Below are 11,560 nucleotides of genomic sequence, written 5' to 3'. Positions count from 1 at the left end.
TGGGTTGTTTCCTTGGCTGTGCAGAAGCTTTTAATCTTGATGAGGTCCCAATCGTTTATTTTTGCTCTTGATTCCCTTGCTTTCGGGGATGTGTCAAGTAAGAAGTTGCTGCGGTGGAGGTCAAGGAGGTTGTTTCCTGCTTTCTCCTCTAGGGTGTTGATGGTTTCCTGTCTCACGTTCAGGTCCTTTATCCATTTTGAGTTGATTTTTGTGTATGGTGTGAGAAAATGATCTAGTTTCATTCTTCTGCATGTTGCTGCAGATTGACATATTTTAGACATTAATAACAAAAAGTGAAAAGACAGCTGAGAAAAATATTATAAATTGCATTATGGGCAAAGAGTTAACATCTCTGGTAAAAAAGAGAAGAAAAACAAAAGAGAAAGACCCTAATAACCTTACTGAAAACTGAGCTAGAAATATAATCAGGCATATCACAGAGAAAGAAAGAAATTGCTGTGAGCCATATGAAAACGTTCAACATTGTTTACGACTTTAAAAAACGCACATTAAAACTACATGGAGACATCATAGCTCCCTCGTGAGATCGGCATAAATCCCAAATGTTGATAGCACTCTCTGCTGTCCAGGCTGGGAGGAAACAGACTCTCTGATATGGTGAGTGTGGTAATACAAACCGATACAACCTCCACCGCAGGGAACTGGGCCAATGTCTGGCTAGTATGGCCCGCAATACCTTTTTATTAAGTAATCCCACTTTGAGAAATCTGTCCCAACGATTTGCCAGCAAAAATATGAAAAGAGGTGTGCACTGTTAAACACTGCGTTATTTGTAACAGCTGGAAACAATCTAAACCACTGTCGTAAGAGTCTGGTACGTCGGCACAATGGACTGTTACACAATTATAAAAAGCAAAGAGGGGGCGTCTGCCTGGCTCAGTCGGTAGACTGTGCAACTCTTGATCTTGGGGTCTTGAGTTGAAGCCCCACCTTGAGTGTGGAGCTTCCTGTAAAAAAAAAAAAAAAAAAGCTATGAGGTGCCTCATTGTTTCGGTTGGTTGAGGCTTTGACTTTGGTTCAGGTCATGATCTCACGATCTCATGGTTGTTGAGTTCACACCCCACGTCGGGCTCTGTGCTGACAGAGCAGAGCCTGGAGCTGCTTGAGAGTCTGTGTCTTCCTCTCTCTCTGTCCCTTTCCCGTTCACACTGTCTCTCTCTCAAAAAGACACATTAAAATTTTTTTTAAAACAGCAACGAGGCAGATGCTACTATGGAATGATCCTCAAGAAATTCTTCTAAGTGAATAAAGCAAGGTGTAGGACATGTGACTAGTATGCTCTTATTATCTAAAAGAGGAGATGTAAACATATATATTTTATACTAAAATGATGGAAACTGAACGGTATCATTAAAGAGTGATGACTAGGGAGAGAGAGAAGAAATAAGGTGGTAAAGGCAGGGAGAGTAGATAAACTTTGGATATACCTTCTTTTGCAGAGTTTGGAACCATGTAAACATTTTACATAATTATAAAATTAGTTTAAAAGCGAAAGCAATTCCTAAAATTAAAAAAGATGAATTTTATTATTAACAAAACTGTGTGTGTTTGTGTTTTTTAGGTTTTTAGGTTTTTGGTTTTTGTTTTTTTTTGTTTGTTTTTTAAGCGAGTAGTGGCTAATACAAAAGCTGTATGAACGAGTTAACACCTCTGCTTCCTCTGGGTAGAAAGTTCCACCTTTCTTTCGTGAGGCGAAGTCGCCCTCTAGTGGACGCTGGTGTTACAACCCGCCCGGGCCACCCCGCACCACAAAGGAAGAACTCGTTTGCCTTTTACCCCCCGCCCCCCCATCTTTAAATTCCGTAGGCGGCGGAGTCTCCGGCGGGAGGACGCGGTGGAAGGTGCTGGGCAACAGGATAGCAAAGAGTCAGGGGCAGCGTCAAGCTTTAGGAGGAAGTGGGGGTGCGGGGGGGACGAGGAACTCACTGGCGAGGCCCTAAGAGCGGGATGACTCGCGGGGAGGAACTCGGGCTTCCGCTGGGCGGAGGATTCCCGTCGCCCGGGGCCGGGAGGAGGTGACTAACGCGCTGCCGTCACTGCGTGCTCGGGCCGAGGGCCCTGGCGAGGGTTCTCCAGCCAGGCTAGGTGTGAGGGGCCGAGTTCCGGGCAGCCCCGCCGGCCCCCGGACTCCCCCGGGGCCTCACTGACGTGGGGGTCAGAGGCGCGGGAGCTTTGCCTCCCCGGAGACTGATGGGGGGAAAGGCCGTGGCACAGCCTCTCGGCTTCCTGGCAGGGAGGGCAACCCTGGCTCTCCTCTGACCTCACCTACAGGAAACTACCCAGCGGAAAACTCCCTCAGCAGGGGGAGCCTTTAAGTGGAACTCCCTCTCCCCCCCCCCCCCCCCCCCCCCCCCCCCCCCCCCCTGTACCCTTCTACTTCTTCCTCCCCCTCCTCCATTATTTGGAGAGAGTGTGCGCGAGTGGGGGGAGGGGCAGAGGGAGGAGAGAGACTCCCAAGCAGGTTCCATGCTGTCATCGCAGAGCTCCACGTAGGGCTCGAGCGGAAGTGGGGCGCTTAGCAAAGTGAGCCACCCGGGCGCCCCGCATCTACTCCAGTTTCTAGGAGTGGGTGTGCGGGCTTCCACACTGTCACACTGTGGCCCCTGCTCGGTAAGGACGGTGGGGGGCTGCCTGCCGCGTCAGCGTGTGCATCTGCAGCCCCCTTTAGGCTTCTCAACCAGACTACAAGAAGAAGTGACGACTAAACACAGCCTGGTGCCCTAAGGTCGTTTTCTGGTCCTATAAAATCTGGCTCTTTAGTTCCGCTCTTTTGCTCGTCAGTAGCTCACTGGCCCTGCTCTCCAGGGAGCTGCACCCTAGAATAATGGTTTCTGCCAGTTCCTACACCTCTCTTTGTCCTGCCTTCACTTCTTCTCTTTTTTGAGAGAGAGAGAGCGAGCTCGTGAGCAGGGGAGTGGGGCAGAGGGAGAGAGAATCTCAATCAGGTTCACGCTCAGCACAGAGCCGGAGGTGGGGCTGGATCCCAAGGCCCTGGAATCATAACCTGAGCCAAAATCCAGAGCCAGATGCTCAAGGGACTGAGCCACCCAGGCGCTTCCCACTTCTTCTCTTTAAAAGGTGAATTTCCAGCGGCGCCTGGATGGCTTGGTTGAGTGTCCAACTCTTGGTTTTGGCTCAGGTCATGATCTCCCTGTTCATGAGTTCAAGTCCCGCGCTAGGCTCTTCACTAACAGCGCTGAGCCTGCTTGGGATTCGCTCCCTCCCTCTCTCTTTGCCCCTCTCCTGCTCATTCTGTTTCTCTCTCAGAATAAATAAACTTAAAATTTTTAAGGAAAAAAAGTGAGTTTCCAGACACTGAAATTCTGGAGAGAAAAAACTGGGCTAACTAGGTATGGCAACTCTTCTGGGTTGCAAAATTCAACATCTGTGTCTAGGAGTCCGTTGACAAGGAAGGTGGCTGATGGAGAAAGGGTATTTCTTTCCTGAGCATGTCGGTGAAGGAGAGCCCCAGATCATAGTTGTTTTAGGACAGTAGTTGTTTTTTTTTTTTTAATGTTTTATTTCTTTCTGAGAGAGAGACAAAGACAGAGACAGCATGAGCAGGGGAGGGTCAGAGAGAGAGGGAGACACAGAATCTGAAACAGGCTCCAGGCTCTGAGCTGTCAGCACAGAGCCCTATGCAGGGCTCAAATCCATGCACCGTGAGATCATGACCTGAGCTGAAGTCGGACATTTAACCGACTGAGCCACCCAGGCGTCCCTAAGACGGTAGTTTTTAATATAACAAAAAGTATTAGGAACCTCATACAAAGGAGTGTTGTTCAGCCTTGAAAAGGCATGAAACTCTGGCACATGTCACAACACGGATGAACCTTGAGCACATCATGCTAAGTGAAGTAAGCCAGACACAAAAAGACAAATAGTGGATGATTCCATTTATATGAGGAACTGAGTCAATATCGTGGACTGGGGAAGTAGAATGGTGGTGGCCATTCCACTGGGAGGAGGGGGTAGGACAGTGGTGTTTAATGGGTCTGGAGGGTCAGATGACAAGACTTCTGGGGATGGAGAGTCGGGACCGATGCAAAGCAGTGTGAATGTGCCGCTTGCTATTTAAACTATACACTTTTTTGGGTAATGTTTTATTTATTTCTGAGAGAGAGAGAGACCACGTGAGCAGGGGAGGGTCAGAGAGAGAGGGAGACACAGAATCCAAAGCAGGCTCCAGGCTCTGAGCTACCTGTCAGCACAGAGCCTGACGCGGGGCTCGAACCCACGAACCGTGAGATCATGACCTGAGCCGAAGTCGGACACTCAACCGACTGAGTCACCCATGCGCCGCTGAACTATACACTTAACAAGGGTTAAGCCTCACATCGGGCTCTGTGCTGACAGCTCAGAGCCTGGAGCCTGCTTCGGATTCTGTGTCTCTCTCTCTCTCTCTCTGCCCCTCCCCAGCTTGTTCCCTGTCTCTCAAAAATGAATAAATGTTTTTTTAAAAAAATTTTTTAAGGGCCAAGATGGGGGGAGCCTGGTGGCTCAGTCAGTTAAGCGTCATGATCTCACGGTTTGTGAGTTTGAGCCCCACTTTGGGCTCTGCTGTCATCGTGAAGCCTGCTTGGGATCCTCTGTCCCCACCCCGCCCCCGGCCTCCTCCCCACTCATTCTCTCTCTTTCTCTCTTTTCCTCACTCTTTCAAAATAAACACTAAAAAAAATGTTTCAAGGGTTAAATTGGTAATTTTTATGTGTATTTTACCACAATAAAAAATTTGAAGAAAAATGAGTGGTGTGTACTGCGGGCCTCACTGCAGACCGCCAGCGGGACCGAAGCAGGTAGCGGCGCCCGATGCTGGCGCGGCCTCTCTCCCCTCGCTCTGCCAGCGCCCGCAGGAACCATTCTCTCCAGACCTTCTGCGTTCTGCCTTCTGCGTGCGTAAGTCACGCCGTCACCATTCAGGCCTCTTGTCCGAAACATCTGGCTTCAAACCACTCCCAGATTTTACCCTTTCCTTTTTATTTGTCAACAAATTGGGCACAGAAGTCAGTCATTTCCTAGAAACTCTAGATCAGACTGCTTTCATCATCATCATCATCATCATCATCATCATCATTTTTTGAGCAATTACAAAATGCCAGTGTCTTAACTTCCTTTTCCAACAACCCCATGCAGAATTGGTGAGGGATAGAAGCAGAATAAAGTTCACACTTAGCCCAGAAGAAACGGCCCACAGCCTGCTTCGTTCCAATAAGGATCAAGTAAGTGCCAGGCGCTGCATCCTTCAAAGGTCTCATTCCTGCCCGTACCTCTCACTGAGGGTTAATATCGAGCTGAATGATAAGCAACAGAGACATCTTGCGAACGTGGTTTTATGAGTAGAAATTCAAAGAAACGCTTATGATCTAATACTTCCTGCATGTCTGTCCCCTCCCCCTTGAGCACTAAGCCTATGACCACCAGCTTCAGACGCCAAAGTGCGGCTTTTTCTGCCCATGGGTCCTGTCCCCATGCTACTTAGTGAAATAAACTTACTAAGTTGCATCGTAAAACGTCTCAAGAATTCTTTCCTGCCCGCTGTGCTCAGTGATCCCGCAAGAGAAAGAGAATGACATTAGTACATTTCACATAGAAAACGGAAGCATAGGAAGGTTAGATCATTTGTCCACAGCAGTGCAGCCAGGAAGATGCCTGTCCCTTCCTTGCCTGTCCCTGAAGGTCCAGACTGAAATCTAGAATCTCTAGCCCTCCTTTAATCTGATGTGTTAATGAAGGGAAACAGGCTTCTTCCCTGCGGGAATTCTCAGATGTTTAATTTCCTAATGCGCGCTGACACTTCAAGGATGGGAGCGGGACATAATATGCGACATCTCCTCAACTTATTTGACCCCTGGGCTTATTTGTCATGAAGCATCTCAAGGAACTCTCTCACCTGCAATTTTGCAAAGTTTTGCATGCAATAAGCAATGTTGCTTTTCTCTTTTTCAACTATAAAAAAATAGATAACTTATTTTCTCTCATCTGGAAATGTTTAAAAATTGACATAGGGAGAAATGTAATCATTTTTCCAAGGCCATAACCAGTTAATTTTGGAGGTGAAATGAGAACGTAGGTCGTCTGGGGGCGCCTGAGTGGCTCAGTCAGTTAAGCATTCGACTTTAGCTCAGGTCATGATCTCACGGTTTGTGGGTTCCAGCCCCGCATTGGGCTCTGTGCTGACAGCTCTGAGCCTGGAACCTGCTTCAGATTCTGTGTCTCCCTCTCTCTCTCTGCCCCCTCCCCCACACATGCTCTGTCTCTCTGTCTCTCAAAAATAAATAAACGTTAAAAAAAAAAAAAGAACCTAGGACTTCTGGCCATAATGTGAGGAGTCTTTTTAAAAGTTTTTGTGGGGCGCCTGGGTGGCTCATTCGGTTAAGCGTCCGACTTCAGTTCAGGTCATGATCTCATGGTTTTTGGGGTCGAGCCCCACATCGGGCTCTGTGCTGACAGCTCAGAGCCTGGAGCCTGCTTCGGATTCTGTGTCTCCCTCTCTCTCTGACCCTCTCCTGCTCACGCTGCCTCTCTCTCTCTCTCTTTCAGAAATACATAAAACATTTTTAAAAAAAGGTTTTTGTTTGGGGGGCACCCGGGTGGCTCAGTCGGTTAAGTGTCTAACTGTCCAACTTTGGCTCAGGTCACAATCTCACATTTCATGGTTTGAGCGCCATGTCAGGCTCTGTGCTGACAGCTCAAAGCCTGGAGCCTGCTTGGGATTCTGTGTCTCCCTGTCTCTCTGCCCCTCCCCTACTCACATTCTCTCTCTCTCAAAAAAGATACACTTTTTTTTTAGGTTTTTGGTTTTGTTATTTGTTTTGTTTGCAGAATGAACATATTCTCACCCCAGCAAATCAAACAGAGATGTACAAACAAAGCCACGCATAGCACTCCAATCTCATCTTCCTTGAGTAAAATACTATTCCAGTGAAAGTAGATTTGGCTGCAAAAGACAGACTATCCAAAATAAGAGATGCTTAAAATATATAAAATTTATTTGGCCCTGGGCACCTGGGTGGCCCAGTTGATTAAGCATCTGGCTCTTGACCGGCTCAGGTCGTGATCTCAGAGTTCACAGGATTGAGCCCCACATCGGGCACTGCCCTGACAGCATGGAGCCTGCTTGGGATTCTCTGTCTGTCTGTCTCTCTCTCTGTCCCTCTTCCACGCTCCCTCCCTTTCAAAATAAATAAATAAACATTAAAAAAGAGCTCCCTCCCTTTCAAAATAAATAAATAAACATTAAAAAGAGCTCCCTCCCTTTCAAAATAAATAAATAAACATTAAAAAAGAGGTTATTTGCCCCTATATACAAGCCCAGAGGTATGCAGTCCCGAGTTGCTGAGGCAGCACTGCCACATGGAGGCTTCAGGGGCTTTGGCTCCTTCTCATCCATCCCAAAGGCAGGACTCGGATCTTCACATGCAAGATGGCAGTAGCTCCCAGGGCACACAGCAGCCCTCTTTTAAGGAATGAACCTCCCCCGCCCCAGGCTGTCACACACAGACATTTCCATTTCATTACATCTCATTTGCTGAATTTAGTCACGTGGCCCTACCTAGCTGCAAATGTAACAGGCTTCTATGATTTCTATTCTGAGAGGCTCTATGGCCAACTAAAAATTATATTAATGTAGAAGTGAGGGGATGGATTATGTCAGGGAATTATTTCTGGCACCAAATAATCTTTGTTTTTAAGTCTTTTTTTTTTTTTGAGAAAGAGAGAGACCACAATTGGGGGGGTGGGGCATGCAGGGAGAGAGGGAGAGAGAGAATCCCAAGCAGGCTCTGCACTGTCAGCACAGAGACCGTAGGGCTCCACTCACAAACCATGAGATCGTAACCTGAGCTGAAATCCAGAGTCAGATGTTTAACCAACTGAGCCACCCAGGTGCCCATACCTCCCTCCCCTTTTTAAAGTCAACATATAACATTATATTAGTTTCATATGGACAACATAATGATTCAGTATTTGTATATTGTGAAATCATCCCCACAGTATCTAGTTAACACCCATCCCCATACATAGCTACAGAAAATTTTTATTTTTTATTTATTTATATTTTTTTCTTTTTTTTAAATATTTTTATTTATTTCTAGGATAGAGAGAGACAGCGTGAACAGGGGAGGGTCAGAGAGAGAGGGAGATACAGACTCCAAAACAGGCTCCAGGCTCTGAGCTGGCAGTCAGCACAGAGCCCAACGTGGGGCTCAAACCCACGAACTGCGAGATCATGACCTAAGCGAAAGTCGGACGCTTAACCGACTAAGCCACCCAGGCGCCCCTATTTATTTATATTTTTTAACGTTTATTTATTTTTGAGAGAGGAAGAGACAGAGGGCAAGTGGGGGAGGGACAGAGAGAGCAGGAGACAGAATCAGAAGCAGGCTCCAGGCTCTGAGCTGTCAGCACAGAGCCTGATGCGGGGCTCGAACCCATGAACTGTGAGATCATGACCTGGGCTGAAGTCGACCGAGCCACCCAGATGCCCGTCTTAATTTTTTTTTTTTTAAGGTAGTTAAATATGTCTTTTCCTTTGTGGCTTCTCTGTTTTTGTTATTCTTGCTTAAGAAAGTTTCGTCAGATCCTTTTGGGGTTGATAAGCATGATGACTGGGTGTTCACGCCGCTGTGTGACATGTACCACCTTAAACCTTGTTATGACCGGCACATTACCCGTCTGACGTGAAAAAGAAAAGAAAAGAAAAGAAAGTTTCATCATACATTTCTGGGTTGACTGATAACTATAAGCACATATTACTTTCGTAAAAATTATATTTTTTTTCCAAAGAAAAAAATTAAAAACCATGAAAGAGGATCCTGAAGACTTGTATTTGTCTGTCGAAATATATTACCGGCCAGTTATAGCCTCGAACAAGTCACCACGCATCCGTGTCTTCTTGTCTTAGTTTTACAAGCTGAGGAGAATGAATGGCACCACCGGACTGACTTCACGGGTCACTATAAAGATAAAATCAGATTTAAAAAAAGTGAAGGCTAGAGGGGCGCCTGGGTGGCTCAGTCAATTAGGCATCTGACTTTGGCTCAGGTCATGATCTTGCGATTTGTGGGTTCAAGCCCCACATTGGGTTCTGTGCTGACAGGTCAGAGCCTGGAGCCTGTTTCAGATTGTGTGTCTCCCTCTCTCTGCCCCTCTCCCTCGTGCTCTGTCTCTCTCTAAAAAATAAATAAATAAAAACTTTTTAAAGTAAAAGCTTGAAAAGTATCAACAAGGGTTATAAAAATATAAAATATTATCATGTATCTTCCCTCTTTACTTGAAAGGTAATGTGATGGGTAAAAAGATCACCGGATTAGGAAGTCATGTTCCATCTTGTGCCAATTACTAAGCAGTATGCTTCTGAGCAACTTACTTAGCTTCTGTGAGATTAACTTTCCTCATCCCTAAAATGAAAGAGTTGGTCTGTAAGTACCCTCCCAGCATTAAGGATCTGAAAATACTACAGCAAAATCCCTAACAAGAGAGTTATGCACATTTCTTTTTGTACTAAAGTATACTCTTGGGATTAAGTGTCTAAATACGTATCTTAAAGATACATAAATGGAGGGGCGCCCGGGTGGCTCAGTCGGTTGAGCATCTGACTTCGGCAGGTCATGATCTCACGGTTTGTGGGTTCCAGCCCCGCGTTGAGCTCTGTGCTGACAGCTCAGAGCCTGGAGCCTGCTTCAGATTCTGTGTCTCCCTCTCTCTCTGCCCCTCCCCTGCTCATGCTCTGTCTCTCTCTGTCTCAAAAACAAAAAATAAAAATAAACTATAAATTTTTTTTAAAAAAAGATACATAAATGGAGAATGGGTTGGAAGAAGGCAACTGTGGATGCACGGACGCTTATTACGAGTGGTCTGCAGTAGTTCAGGTAGGCGATGGCGGGAGACTGAACCAGGAGGAGAGCAAAGCAAGTGAAGAATAAGTGAATTAGGCTTAACAGTTTCATCTGATCATTTAATCCACCTTAAGGTGATTGTTAATCATACCAAGTACTGATATGATGGATAGATGCAGGTACAAAGCCTTTAGCAGCAAAACCAAAATTAATCTATTTCCCCTCCTGATCCAAATTTGTTCTCCAATTTTATTTCTCAAGACCAAGGCTCTTTCTAATGCATACTGGCATTCTGACATATGTAGTGGCTCACAATTTAAATTAAAAAAATTTTTTTAGTGTTTATTTTTGAGACAAAGAGTGCAAGTGGGGGAGGGGCAGGGAGAGAGGGAGACACAGAACCCAAAGCAGGTTCCAGGCTCTGAGCTATTAGCACAGAACCTGACGCAAGAGCTCAAACTCACAGACCGTGAGATCGTGACCTGGGCTGAAGTCGGACACTTAACCAACGAGCCACCCAGGCACCCCCACAATTTACTCTCTATACTCAAATGTTCAGGGGAGGAAAAAGTGGCATATTTTATAACTGATCTTTGCTCCTAAGCCTCTGTCCCACAAGATGAGGAAAAATAGGGGGAAATTTAACCGCCCAATTAAAGATCTCTCAGGGTTTTTTGTTGTTGTTTTTGCATAGTAGTGGTGACTATGTTTCCAAAGATGACCACATCAACATCTCTCCTCCCAAAAGCTTTTTTGCAATGTGACCCAGACAATTACCCTTGAAGAGATGGAATCTACTTCCTGGGGGGTTGGCCCTCTGATCTGTCTCCACCTACAGAATGGGAAGGAAGCACTAATGTGTTGCTTCTGGGGTACAAGCCTTAACAGAGCCACAGCTTATGTCTTCTTTGGTTGGAACATTTCTTCTCGAAAGTCCTTTGCATATCCAGCCACCTTGCCAAATATCAAAGCCATTGCAGAGAGGCCCATGGTTATTTTGATCTTTCCAGTTCAAGCCACATGCTCATCAGAACAGCCCAGCTAAGGCCCAGCCAAACATAAGAACCATGAGAAATGGCAAATTACTTTTTTTTTTTTAAATATTTTTATTTATTTCTAGGAGAGAGAGAGAGAGAGAGAGACAGCGTAAGCAGAGGAGGGTCAGAGAGAGAGGGAGATACAGACTCTGAAATAGGCTCCAGGCTCTGAGCTGGCTCCAGTCAGCACAGAGCCCGACGCGGGGCTCGAACCCACGAACCGCGAGATCATGACCTAAGTGAAAGTCGGACGCTTAACCGACTAAGCCACCCAGGCGCCCCGAGAAATGGCAAATTACTTTAAGCCAGTGAACTTTGGAGTGACTATATAGAAAGAACCAAAACATAGTGTGTTGAGCTTAACTCAGTCCTTCTTGGTAAATGATCTCCTCATTCCTTTAAATTTTTCATGACGGTTGTAACAAGATATTCCACACACATGCTCTTCTAAAATGTGATGTGGACACTTTGCTCATTGAGGGCTGGAGTCTATTTTCTCTCTTGACTTTGGGGGTACCTATGGCTAAGGTGAAAGTGATACGAAGTTTAAAAATAAAGACGATCCCCTCTGCTTGGTATTCTTGGGAGCCTCTCCCTTGGAACGCGGCCACCGTGATGTGAGGAAGCTTGTAGGTGATCCTGCTGAGATCCTAGCCAACAGCCAGC

The 11,560-nt window shown here is 46.2% G+C and overlaps 1 long non-coding RNA gene and 1 other non-coding gene across 2 annotated transcripts; one reads left to right on the top strand and one right to left on the bottom strand.

Annotated features, from left to right (window-relative positions):
- Positions 1–8,463: 8,463 nt before the first annotated feature.
- Positions 8,464–10,940, bottom strand: LOC120241341. The gene is made up of 3 exons (XR_005530873.1): positions 10,635–10,940; positions 8,870–8,975; positions 8,464–8,694 (listed from the first exon to the last, which is right to left on the bottom strand). It is a non-coding gene; the product is annotated as an uncharacterized LOC120241341 (long non-coding RNA).
- LOC120241425 lies at positions 8,600–8,700 on the top strand. Its single transcript, XR_005530881.1, has one exon. It is a non-coding gene; the product is annotated as a small nucleolar RNA U13 (small nucleolar RNA).
- Positions 10,941–11,560: the final 620 nt, after the last annotated feature.

The sequence above is a fragment of the Hyaena hyaena genome, unplaced genomic scaffold (genome assembly GCF_003009895.1).
Source record: "Hyaena hyaena isolate Hyena2069 unplaced genomic scaffold, ASM300989v1 scaffold_281, whole genome shotgun sequence".
Lineage (NCBI taxonomy): Eukaryota > Metazoa > Chordata > Mammalia > Carnivora > Hyaenidae > Hyaena > Hyaena hyaena.
The sequence above is the reverse complement of the archived record's forward strand: the minus strand, read 5'-3'. Positions and strand labels throughout refer to the sequence as shown.